We start from the raw sequence: 12,714 nt of genomic DNA on the forward strand, positions 1-12,714 counted from the left end.
ATGTCAATCTCCCCAACCCTCTGAGCTGTGCTTGTGTGGCCTGAGTAAGCTCTGGTGGCTTTGGAGAAGCTCCAAGGCAGGAAAACCCAGAAGCTCAGTAAGCCGGGTCACTGTTAAATGCAAGGATTAGCTCATCGTAGATGAACGAAAAGATGTGACGAAATTAGGCAATGAAGGGAATGAAAAACAACACGTTTCCCTCAGGTCTTTCTAGCAGCCAGTGGGAGGAGGGAACCTGATCAGTTATACAATTTATATTGTCCACGACACAAGTAAATCTTAGGCAAAGTTAACCTTCCTCAATGGTCCTTGGAGCAAAGGCAGGGCACACAAAGGTGTCCATGGTATCCCAATGGTGAATGCAGTGGCTGATCTTCTCTCTGTATGGTCTAATGGATGAAGAGTCCGCCCTCAAAAAAAGACAAAAAGCATAATACTCTTGAACAGATTGTTTGGACAGGATTCTTTCAATGAAGTGAGTGAAGCCCAGCGAACAGCGGCCTTGGTTGGCTCGCGTGTTTTGGAAGTCAGGAGTGGACTGAATTCAGCCAAAGCTGGATGCAGGGATTCACGTTTTCTCCATAATTCAGTCTCTGTCTACCAATTCCTTGGTGCTACTTTCCTCTGTATGGCTTCATTTTCCAGATGTTCTCCCTGTGGATGGAAAGGTGATCCTTGGCAGCTCGAGGCTTACATGGCCCTTGAGAAGTTTGCTCTCCCAGCATCGATATATGAAGTCTCACTAAAGCATTCTGATTGACCCTGCTGGAGGCCCATGCGGGCCCCTTCAACATTTATTCACCGTATGAGGGCTATGATAGGGCTGGCCCTGACCGTGTGTCCACCTCTGCAGCCAGAAGACAGGCCCGTCTCTATGATCCACAGACCCTTCCATCACAGGCATACGGGATGGAAAAAAGCAAGCCGAGCAGCCAATGCAGCAAATCCCCTGTACCCACTATAACTTCTCAGAGTCGGGGTTGACGTTAATATTCTAGGGGAGGGAATGACACGATACGGTTCCCACCGTGCATCGTGACTGGGGATGATTTTTTTAAGTGGTCCCAGGGATGTAAAAACAAACCTCCTGCTTGCTTAAGAAAATGGATGAAACTACCGTCTAGTAAGAAGAGGGGTCTGGCAGAGCTCTTGGTGCCCCGTGCATAGCCCTTTGATGTTACTGTTCCCATACATGTTGATAGTCCCTGCAATTGCGATTGTTCTCAGGGCTCTCACCGCAGGATTGTGTTTGACTTGTTCATGGGCACTGGAGGTAGTTAATGTCCCCAGGAGCATCCATCGACAAATTGGGAATTGGAAGATAAAAGCCCCATCTCAGTGACACCAAAGCGTGGTCTACACTGTTTCCTGGAGGACCCTGGTGTGATTATAGATGTAATCAATACTTCCTACACTAGCTTCCTTCCATTCTCTCTCGCCTGCTCACCCCATACTGGTGCTTCCTGGGATCACCTCCTATAGACTGTTTGTATTAAAACCCTTGTTTCAGGATCTGCTTCCCGAGGAACCCAACATCAGCACACATACTCATTCGTTCTTCTTATTTCCAAGATCATTAATTTCTCTCCCCCACCCACTCCCCAGTCCTCCAAGATTAATAAGGTCTGCATTCCGAATTGACAGCTTTGTGCTGCCTATTTAGAGATGAACTAGGTTACCCAAAGGTAGGAAGAGGTCAAGATGATCCTTCTTAGATTGGAAATCGCCAGCAGGAGCAGATGCCTGAAAGACAGAAAGATGGACCGCCTTTAGCAAACATACCTCCCATTATAGCTCAAGGTCTTTTTCTGCTCGATGTCCAATTATAGCGGCAAGACTTATTGCTACGCTTTAAACTGCTATCAGTTATTTTAGAGACAGCACAGCCAAAGAAAGAGTGGAGCCAGCCCTCAGCAAGGGTTTGCAACCTGGATTCCTAGCCGACAGACCAAATCGGCACTCCGTTCCTGAAGGCACAGGGAAGGGCGGATTTGTAATAATTTCCAATGGAGTCCAGACAAGTTATATTACAAGAATGAAGATAACTCCCCTGCCTGAAAAGTATGGATTTATTTCCAGGCATACCTCTGTCTGGTTGAAGAAGGACCTTCATTTAAATGTAAATGTGGGTTTTCAATGTGCTCCCGGAGAAAGAAAAATACTGAAGCGACGGACATCCAGGACCTGGGGGAAGGTGTTCAGGGTGGGTCCTATGAACTGAAGGGGAGAAGGCGCACGAAGGGCAAGCAGTGGAAAAGGTAGAACGGAAACGGAAAGAGAGCAGGTAAACTGAGGATTGGACAACGAGATGTCTTACGGTGGGACAGGTAGGTTGCAGGAGCCTATGGGGAGCTCATGGGCCGACTAGAATAGTGCTGTCCCGTGGCAGGTCTGTGATGGCAATGTCCTCTGCCTTGTCCCGTTCACCAGTGGCCATGGAACACTTAAAATGTGTTACCGGAGAACTGAATTTTGGATGTTACTTAATTATAATTAATTTAAATTTGAGCAGCCATATGCCTAGAGGCCATATTGAACAGCAGAGGACTAGAAGCTTGTCGTTTAATAAGGAGGGTTTGAAAACAGATTATTGTTCACTCTGAGATATATTAGGCCTGGTGAATCTCCGTGTAGCTGGAGAAGGGCAGATCGGAATTACTTGGAAGGCTTTTTTTTTTTTTTTTTTAATGTTTATTTACTTATTTTGAGAGAGAAAGAGAGCATGAGCTAGGGAGGGGCAGAGAGAGACGGGGGAGAGAGAATCCCAAGCAGGTTTCGCTGCTTGTCAGCGCAGAGCCTGACGCAGAGCTCAGTCCTGTGAATCGGGAGATCACCACCGGGGCCCAAATCAAAAGTTGGACACCTTAACCGACGGAGCCACTCAAGTGCCCCTGGAAAGCTTTCTCAAACAGCACACGCACACTATTATTCTGATAAGCGCCACCTCCCACCTCGGGAAGAAGGGCCCTGCCCAGTTCTGCAGTGAGCTTCCCTTTGGGAGTGTGTGTCACTCAAGGTGTTAGAGCAGCAAAACAAAGTTGAGAACTCTTGGCTTACTGGGCCAGAAAAATGGAAATTTTCCTACCTTTATTTGTCCCCCAGGGACTAGGAAGGACATCCTGCTTGTGCTGAAGGCCTACTGTGTGCTCAGCTCTCTGTGAGGCACACGGCTTATCACGGAAGGGGTGGGGAGGTAGGGAGGCGAGCCATCCAGTCCTGGCCAGACATTCATGAAGGTTCTCAAACGGACACTTGTGATTTAATGTTATTTACCAATCCAGGAACTCTTTCTGGAATGGCAGCATCTGTTTCGTTTTAGTTCCACGAGTTAATCTGATTTGGTAAATAGAAACACGGAAATTTTATCAAAATATCTGTGAACCTCAACTGGGCTTTTCTTCTCATCTTGGCCACACTTGGGTGATCTGGGCTGGGCTCACTCGGGTTCCTGCGGTCAGCTGGTGGATTGCTTGGAACTGACTTTGCTCCTTTGGCTGTGCTCTCTTGTATGTCTGGAAACTATGCTGGGATAACTGAGCCCACTCCGCCCCATGCTGTCCCTCATTCTCCTGTTGGCGAGCCTGGGCTTGTTCCCATGGCAGAAGCCAGGGGACCCCAGGGAGCAAGCGGAAGCCCCTAAGATCTCTTGGGATCTAGGTTTGAAACTCCCACATATTACTTCTGCCACATTGGATTAGTCAAAGAAAGTCACATGGCCAGCTCAGCTTTTAAGAGTAGGGAACTTTTCCAGTTCTTGACTGAAGGAGCAGCTAAGTCACATTGCACACGGACGTGGATACGAAGAGGGAAGTAATTGTGGATTGTTTTTTTTGCAACAGTTTATACATAAGGCTCAGTGGAGCTCCTTGAGATGGGAGTCTAAGGTGATCTACGGGGGATGGTAATATTTGAAGTTTTAATAAGACATTTGTATTCAGAAGAGAGACAGATACCCTTGTGTAGAAATGTACAACTTAGCTGGGAAGGAAAGCAAGCACATGTGACAAACACATCGCCATTGACCCCACCTTCGTCAGGAGAGCACACATGGAAGGTTTTCTTGATAGAGGGGAGGGTTTAAGCCTCGCATTTCTTCCTGTCTCTTTTCTGAGCATGAGTACAAATTTAGATTTTTGCAAGACAGCTGGCTATGGTTTAGATTTTCCTAGACAACTTTGGAATAGAAAAAATTGATAATATATTTGGCAACGTAAGTCTCCTAAGGTCCTAGAGTCTTAGCTTTTGTTTATTTCCTATTGTTATAATGACTTTTTGGTTGCTCCCATTTGCATCATTTTATCTACGTGTTTGGGTGTTTGTTTGTTTTTGTTTTTTTTAATTTTCAACTCATCGGTGCTCTTTTTTGTATATTGCTTGGACGTAGATAGATAAACTAAAGCAATATTAAGAAAGTTGAGTAGGTATGGTAAAGTAAGGTAATGGTGCATACAAAGTTGAAAAGAACTTATGCTAATTCAATAAGCGATAGAAAGCTATGGGTGCTCAGTAGAAGTGACCAGCGGTCGGTGTCCTAGACACTCAGCACACTGTATCCCTCTGTGACCTCCAACTGCCGTCCCCAGCTGTGGAGTGGCAATCCCTTGCTTGGTTGGCTCACAGGCACTGTCTCTTCAATTTCTTACAGAGAAAGCATCTCTAAAGCGTGGAGTTCCTTTGGGTGAGGCACCTTAAAGAAACAGAAGGGAACAGCCCTGGCTTATCTCCGGGTTTTGAATGACATCAACTCTACCCAGATTACTGGGGAAACAGCAGAACCATTTCCTCAGCAGGGTTTGAGGGAATTTGTTTGGACAGATCCAGGAAATACAATTTGATAACTCAGGGTTTATCTCATCCTCCCCTGTCAAATTGGAACCTTTCCTAGAGCAAGAAATGCAGTCAAGAATTGCAGGGTGAGTTAAAATGTATAACTGCACAGGAAGGAATCATTGACTTCATTTCTCATTGGCTGTCAGGGAGCAGGTGCTCTGGGGCTAGACAAAGAAGAGAACAGAAGGCAGAGGAACCCCTTCTCAGTCCCTCCCCCATTGCGTTTGGGATCTGAGCTTACACGGAGTGAGGGAGACTCTCTTTCTCTGATATAGTCTACAAAAGTATTTTGTTTTTATGTCAGCTAGACCCTTGCTTTTAGGTAGGACCCATGAACCTACAGTAGCAGCATCACCTGGAAACTTGTTAGAAATGCAGATCTTGGACCCCACCCTACACCTGCTGAATCAGAATTCACCTTTAACAAGATGCTCTGGTGATGAGCATTCCACATTGAAGTTTGAGAAGCCCTGGTCTAGAGAAATCTCTTTGATAATCAGATGCAGAGACTATTCTAGACAGGGTTTGGCATTGACTCCGCTTTGAGTCACGGCACTCCCCATCATTAGCTCTATAACCTTGAACATCTTTTTTTTTGTTTGTTCTGGAAACTGACATAGGCAGTAGGATGCCTTAGTGAGCAAAAAATCGCCCTTCTGTTCAAGGAACTTATAATCAGGCAGTAAATGGATCATTGGAAGTCATCATGATGAGTTTCATGATAAGAGGAAAAGTCAAATGTTATGAGAACATAGATAAAAGGTATATAACCCAGTCTTAAAGGCAGAGATGGCTTCCCAGAAGTGATATTTAGACTGGTGAGCTTCAGTTAAGGAGCACGGTAGGGCGTGGCAAGGGGAAGTGATGCACATTTACCAAAGTGATGGGAACAGAAGCCACACTGATGGAGCTAAGGAACAAATGGGAGGTGAGGAAGCAGAAAGCGTTCATAGTCAAGCCTTTTTAAATGTTTCTCCTGAGGATTAGCTGGAGAGCACATGGGTTGCGGGAGGGTTTTTTCACAGGAAAGAAATTTGATTATGTACAAATACTGATGGAAATGGACCAGTGGAATGGAGAAGGGGTAAATGAAGGAGGAGACCCCAGAGACTGGAAGGGAAGAGACCCAGAACCCAGGGGTTGGGACCAGTCGCAGGCAGGAGAGGGGTTCCTTCCTTTTGACTAGAAGGAGAGAGAAGACAGAAGCAGATGTAGGCATGTTTGTAGTGTCAGTAACAGGAAGTCAAAGGAATCCCTCTCAGATGCATTCCATCTTCTGTAGGGAGAAGCAAGTAAGAATACTTGCCAAGAGGGAAGAAGTCTGAGGAGAGTAGAAAGAGATTGAAACAGGGGCTGTAAAAAAAAAAAAAAAAAAGAGGAAAGGGCTGTTTCAGGGCACACAGAGGTCTCTCTGGGCCCCTCTGATGACGGAGAACTTGCTGTGGCACCGGTTTGCACGGTAGGGGTGGTTTTCTTTAAAAGTGCTCTTCAGCATTAAGTATAGGCTGAGACCCGGAGGCTGATATAAAGCTGGGGTTTTTTTTCCCCCAGGTGTGTGATGAAAAGACAATGACACAGGAGCTGACAATTCTGACAAGAATGTGACAGACCATGGTATGACAGAAATCAGTCATTCTCTTCCCTCCCACATCCCCTCTGGTGGGCACATTGGTTGTTATGGGTCCACGTGGGCCCCCAATTCATATAGGCTGAAGCCCTAACCCTCAGTATGACTCAGAATGTGACTGTATTTGGAGACAGGGCCTTTAAAGAGGGAACTAAGTTCAAATGGGGTCGTTAGGGTGGGCCCTAATTTAACATGGCAGATGTCCCGTGAGAAGATTAGGACACAGACAACACAGACGGAGGGTTGACCGTGTTAGGACAAAGCAAGAAGGTGGCCATCTGCAAACCAAGGAAAGAGGCCTCAGAAGAAACTCCAACTGTCAACACTTAGATCTCAGATCTCCAGCTTCCAGAACCGCAAGAAAATCGATTTCTGTTTAAGCCACCTGGCCCTAGCAGACTGAAACATGGCAAGTATGTATTGTTTTATGCACTGGCTCATGCGGTCTTACCTCCCCCATTGGGCTGTCGGTGGGAGGCAAGGGTGGGCACCTGACCCCACTGACCCCTGACTACAGGCCAACCATCAAGCCGTGGTGTGCGAGTTGAGTCATCAGAACCTCTACTTTGGGAATTTGAAGCAAAACACGTGGGTATGTGGATGTCGTTTGTGTTTGAATGCGGGGATCCCAATAGACCTGGGGCTAGAGTGGCCCTTTGGGGGCCATGAACAAGTTAAGGGGATGGTAAAAGAAGTTGATCTGCAGACTGAGAAGAAATAGGTAGGTAGAAAGAAGCCGCAGTGAGAAAATAGTACCTAAGATATGGAGAGAGCTGGAGTGGCCCTGACTCCTGAGATTTCAATCCCCACAGGCCTGGATTAGTTTCCAATCGTTGAACTCAATAAGACCTCTCTATAACTTTATAATAACTTTCCCTGGAGTGAGCACCCCCCTCTTTAGTTGGATGGGGAGGGACCCGAGGGAAAAGATGATTTAGAGCAAGAAAGTGGAGAAATCAGGGACCTGAAGTTTCTAACTAGGTTGAGGAACAAGAGGGGTGGGGTGACTGGGTAAGACGTTCCTTCTGTCAAACCTGCCAGTTCTGAACATCTGTGCGTGTCAATGGGCCATCGGCCCGTTATCAAACCAGTGTGCTATTCCTCACAAAGGTCTTGGTTACAGGACAAATGTCGTATTTCAAAAGAGGCAAACTGGAGAGATATTTTGGAATTAAGAGTACTCTGGTCTTGAAATCAGGCCAAGTAGACCACTGTCCCTCCTTCCTTTGTATACACAGCATTCACCTTGTCTGCACTTCCTGCCAATAATCCGGCTCCTAGGGAGTCTCTCTGGGTCCTCACGGTAACCACAGAGAGACCTCCGTCCTGCGTATGTGCTGCTTACGTGGAAAGGGGTGCAGCGTCAGGAGGGGCATCCCTGCAGTATGGTCCATGTCAAGTGCAAGGGTACGGTGGTTGGTTGAACCCTGTAGTCCAGGCCTCGGGGTGGTATGCCATTCCCAGCCCCTTGACCTTGCTGCCTGTGCTGTGTCCTCTCATGACATTAACCCCTTGCGCGTTACGCTTTCTGGCTCATCGAATACAACCTTGCTGTGTCACCAGATCGCAAGCTGCTTGAGGACAAGACACCTCTCACCGTCCTCGTGGCCCCTTTGGTGTGATCATAGGGCTTCGTTTGGAGTGTGTGCTCCACAAATATTCGTTGGCATAAAGTGGAATGCCCCCACAGCCGGCCAGGGAATACGGTTGTCTGACTCCTTATTGGGGACACAACAGTTGTCACGATGTCATTCTCTGCTCTCTGACTTGTTCCCTCGCCTCTGTTCCATGCATTCCTCTGGGATTTGGAAGAGCTAGAGGCACCCACCATTTGTGTGTCTGCTCTGAAACACGAAGGTACTTTGTAGTTATGAGGCAGTAACTTTGCCGTTGTTTTTATCGGAAATGGTGACAAGAAGGCAGTGATTGACTCTCAACTGCCGCCCCGGGATTTCATGATCGATGGCGTGGCCGCTTTTCCTGTCACCATCAAACATCGCTTGGCCTTTCACTGTGGGAATTATGGGAGTCGGAAGGTGAAGAGGGGCACATCTGAGTCTACCTGGATTTATCAGTCTGGTTTTCCGGCAGGAAAAGGGTCAGGCTTCATGATCAGTGAGAGACTATTTCCCCCACGGCCCCTGCCATGTTCAGGTGGCTTCTCAATGTCGATATGGGATCTAGGCAGGTGCAGCAAGCCACAAATAGGATGTTGGCTGATTGGTAACGTTGAACTTCCACTTGGGAAAAAGATTAGCTATAGAGAATGCAATTACCTTTGGATCCCCCCGTTATGCAAATTTGTACAAAATCCCATGGGACTGGGCTGGTTTGTCTTCCTGTGAAAGAAAGGTTTGTCAGCAAAACAAACAGATGAAACAAAATTGCAGGTAGAGTGTTCAGACATCTTAGGAAATCATTTCCCAAGCCCTTTAGCAAAGACTATATGTAAATCAATAATCAGCTGGAATATTTACTTATTAAAGCCGTTGGTTTTCAGCTTTCTTTTTATTTAGTTACTTTTTTAGACAGGGAAGTTTTTTTTAAGTCTTAGACAAAGCAGAAGAAAGGGGAGTTCTCTGAGGCAAAAGTGGGCTGTGGGACCGTGCACGCTCAAATGTCCTTTTCTATCTTATCCCTCTTTCAGGGCCGGCACTGGCCCCTCAAGCACCTCTGCAGAGACCCGGGATGCCAGGGAGGCCCATTTACAAGCCAGCAATTCAAAAGGTGAGACCTACATTTGGAGCTGTTTGATAAGCAGTTAAGAGTTACCGTGCATACTTTCCAGAAACGAGATTGCTTCTGAACACAGCATTCTCTAACTGTGGCTTTTCTTTCACCAGAGACTTGTTCTCATTCAAACAGCCTTTGCAATTAGCCCGGACAATCCTTTGGAGTTCTTCAAACAAAACAAGGGCGGAGGAAGGGAGGGAGACAGAATAATTAGCGGGCATGCAGGTGATCCCGGGTCCTTGGAAGAGCGGCAAAGTGAAGGATGGGGTTGCCTGGGTCCGTGTCGGTGACAGGAAAGAAGGCAGCGAGGGAACGGGGCACGGCGTTAAGAGATTTCAAATGGTTGTTCCCAGGAGCCAATGCAAATACTTTTCCAACGACAGTGTCCCGCATGCGTGTGGCATATACCTCCCGGAGGCTGTTCCACATTATGTGGTCCCAGGGCCAGTGATCGAAGTCCAGTATCGGCCCCCTAAGCCAGAGTGCCAGGCAGCATAGACCAGGGCCCTTGGTCTGGTTGCTGGCTGACAAATCAGAAAGGCCACTGTGAGGGGCAACCTGACCAGCACTCCCAAGCATCTGTCTGTGGCCGAAGTCCCCAGATCCTCTGAAGACTGCTCACCCTCTCCTCCTCACGGCACCATGTGGCTGCCATATTTTCCACGGATATATCCTGGAAGGTGGCTGGGGGGACTCCCAAGCAGACCGTGCATTGTCAGTGCAGAGCCTGATGCAGGGCTCAAACTCACAAAGAGTGAGATCATGATCTGAGCCAAGGTTGGCCACTTAAGTGGCTGAGCCACCCAGGTGCCCCCATATTCTGGAAATTTTTCTTGTCCATCAAAGCAGAGAGAATAGCATACTGAAATCCTAGGGATGCATTACCTGGGCATCAACATTCAGCAACATTTTGCTCATCTTGTTTCGTCTACATATCTATATCTGTTTTTGTTTTTTTTTTTTTTTGCTAAGGTGTTTCAAAGTAAATCTCAGCTACACACACACACACACACACACACACATACAAATAAGAACTTTTGTTTTTTAACATATCCATAGTGTATTATCACCAGCCCAGATTATCTAATAACCTTTGTTCACATTTTCCAGAATATCTCAAAAAAACTTTCACAACTGGTTGGATAACAGGGTCCAAACTGGGTCCACACATTGTTGTTTTCCATACATTTCCTAAGTTTCCATTAATCTGTAACAGTTTCTCCTGTCCCATGTTTTCAAAGTCATTTCCATGTTGAAGGAATCAAGTCCTTTGTCCTATAGAATTTCCCATCTCCTGGACTTGGCTTCCTTCCTTCTCATAATGTTGTTTAGTGTATTCCTCTATCTCCCGAACTTCCTGTGCACGGTGGTTACCTCCAGATCCTTGATTAAAGCCCGGGTTCATTCTTTCTGGCAAGAATACTTCTTAGGGAATATTGTGTGCTTCCAATTGTATCATATAAAGAGACGCATCATGCTTATGGCAACTTCCTAGCGCACATCCTCATTAAATACACGGTGTCGTTTCTCTTAAACTTAGTATACTTTTCTTGAATCTCAATTGGACAGCATTTGTAACTTCTTACCGTTGACTTTAGGTATTAGCCCAGAGTCACGAGGAACCCTGGAACACACCCAGCAGATGAACCCCTTGGAGATCAGCAGGTATATCCACAGTGTATTATCCCTAGAAATAATAATAGGGAAACTACTTCTGAAGTTTCACTGGTGGTCCACACTTATCATTATACCCGGCTGGTGATTTTTAACCTCTCGAACCGTGGTGAAGTTCTGCTTGGCATGGAACAGTGCCTGGCATCGAACCAGGTGCTTGTGTTACACACTCATCCTCGGAGCCCCAGGGGGTCAGGCACGTTCTTAATAACAAAGCAACCACATCCACAGATGTGAGCTATGGGTTTTCAATAAGCAATGTGTAAGTTTGCACGCATCAGTTAACAAAAATTCCCGGCGTCATCTAAACAAGCTTGCATAAATTAGCAACAGCTACGCTCTGCGGTGATATTTTATTATCGTCCTGGAGCTCACAACTAGGGTTTTAGGAACCGGAGCTAAAAATGTCCTTCATGCTGCAAAGCCTTCTGGTGGTGTCTCCAGAAATTCAGGCAGATACTCGAGGGCTGTGGTGTCTCAAAACGTAATTGCTTCTGCAACCACAGAGAACAAGGCAAACGTGAGATTAACCCAGGCTCTGCCTGTATTCTTTCTTTCCTACCTTGGAACCAAGGAGGCAATTTTCATTTGTTAGGGAAAGTTACCCCACCGCTCAGATTAAATGATGCAGTTTTCACGATCAGGGGCTTCGAATCCACCTATCGCCTCAAGGAGCCTACTGTGCAGATCTGTCTTATGGAGACATGATCCATTTACAGGGGAGAGGGGTCCCTCTTCCGAGCGAACTTTTGAGTTTTCATGAAGATTTCCTTGAGAATCTGGAGCCATTCCAGGGAATGGGTCCGTCGGGCACTGGAAGGAAGTATGTGCCAATCACACCCAAGTTAGATTATCCTTGCAGAAGAGACCAGTGGTGTTTATTGGACTCGTAGAGCCGAACCCAATCTGGACCCTGAACTTTGCTTTGGTTGAGCCCCTTCTCAGGTCTGCATTGGGAGGTCGACTCCAGAGCAAACTTCTGGAGGAGAGCCACACTATCATAACCAGTTGATTAATCCCCAAGCGGGTTTTCAGAGCCCTCCTCCAGGTCCGGGGGCAAGTTATCTCTGTGTCTCTGTTTTTGCACTATCACAGGGGAAACAGCAGCCTAGTTCAGAGGAAAAAGATGATTGGAAAAGCAAAGTGAGAGTGTTTACCGACACGTCACTCACAATTCCGTGAGCCTCGGGGCTCCCGTCCGCCCCAGAGAAAAGTTTTATTTACCTTTCCAGGATAGGAAAACATGCACCCCAGTGACTTCGTCAGCTCCCCCCCCCCCTTCCAGACTGCATCCAACTGCACTGGCGGGAAATTGCTGGGGAAGGGGGCAATGCACCCTGAACAAACGTCTTTGTGAGAGAGGCAGGCCGTCCTGGCCGGGGCTAACGGGCCTGCTCAGTGGAATTTTTCTCCCTTTTTAACCAGACTGAGGCCTTGCTCCTTTCTGGCAGGCAGACGGGCCTACTCTTCCAAGTACGGAGGAAAGTTCTGTTTTGACAAGCACACACATTCTTTTTCAGAAAGCCACAGAGGCAAACGCCTTTGTTGCAGACAGACCAACTCCCTTCCAGTCCAGGAGGTGAAACCCTTTCATGAGCCACATAATGGGAGCCGCAGTGGCGCTGGCCGGTTCAGTCCCCGAAAAGTACATAACTTCTATTATGTGGCTTCCACATACGGAATGTACTTCCCCTCTCAAATCCAAACGCTGGCAGGGCTGTTTGTCCGGCACCGGGACTGGCACGGAGCAGAGGTTGGCAGGAGTCATGAGGCATTTTTCTGTGGGCTTTGGTTTCCTGGCCAGTTGAACCCAGTCCAATTATTGTCCCCAAGGTTCTGCCAGATAAAAC

The 12,714-nt window shown here is 47.1% G+C and overlaps 1 long non-coding RNA gene across 1 annotated transcript; it reads left to right on the plus strand.

Annotated features, from left to right (window-relative positions):
- The first annotated feature begins 6,684 nt into the window (after positions 1-6,684).
- Positions 6,685-10,861, plus strand: LOC122198680. The gene is made up of 3 exons (XR_006193096.1): positions 6,685-6,870; positions 9,105-9,184; positions 10,789-10,861. It is a non-coding gene; the product is annotated as an uncharacterized LOC122198680 (long non-coding RNA).
- The last annotated feature ends 1,853 nt before the right edge of the window (positions 10,862-12,714 follow it).

The sequence above is a fragment of the Panthera leo genome, chromosome C2, assembly GCF_018350215.1.
Source record: "Panthera leo isolate Ple1 chromosome C2, P.leo_Ple1_pat1.1, whole genome shotgun sequence".
In the NCBI taxonomy this organism is placed as follows: domain Eukaryota; kingdom Metazoa; phylum Chordata; class Mammalia; order Carnivora; family Felidae; genus Panthera; species Panthera leo.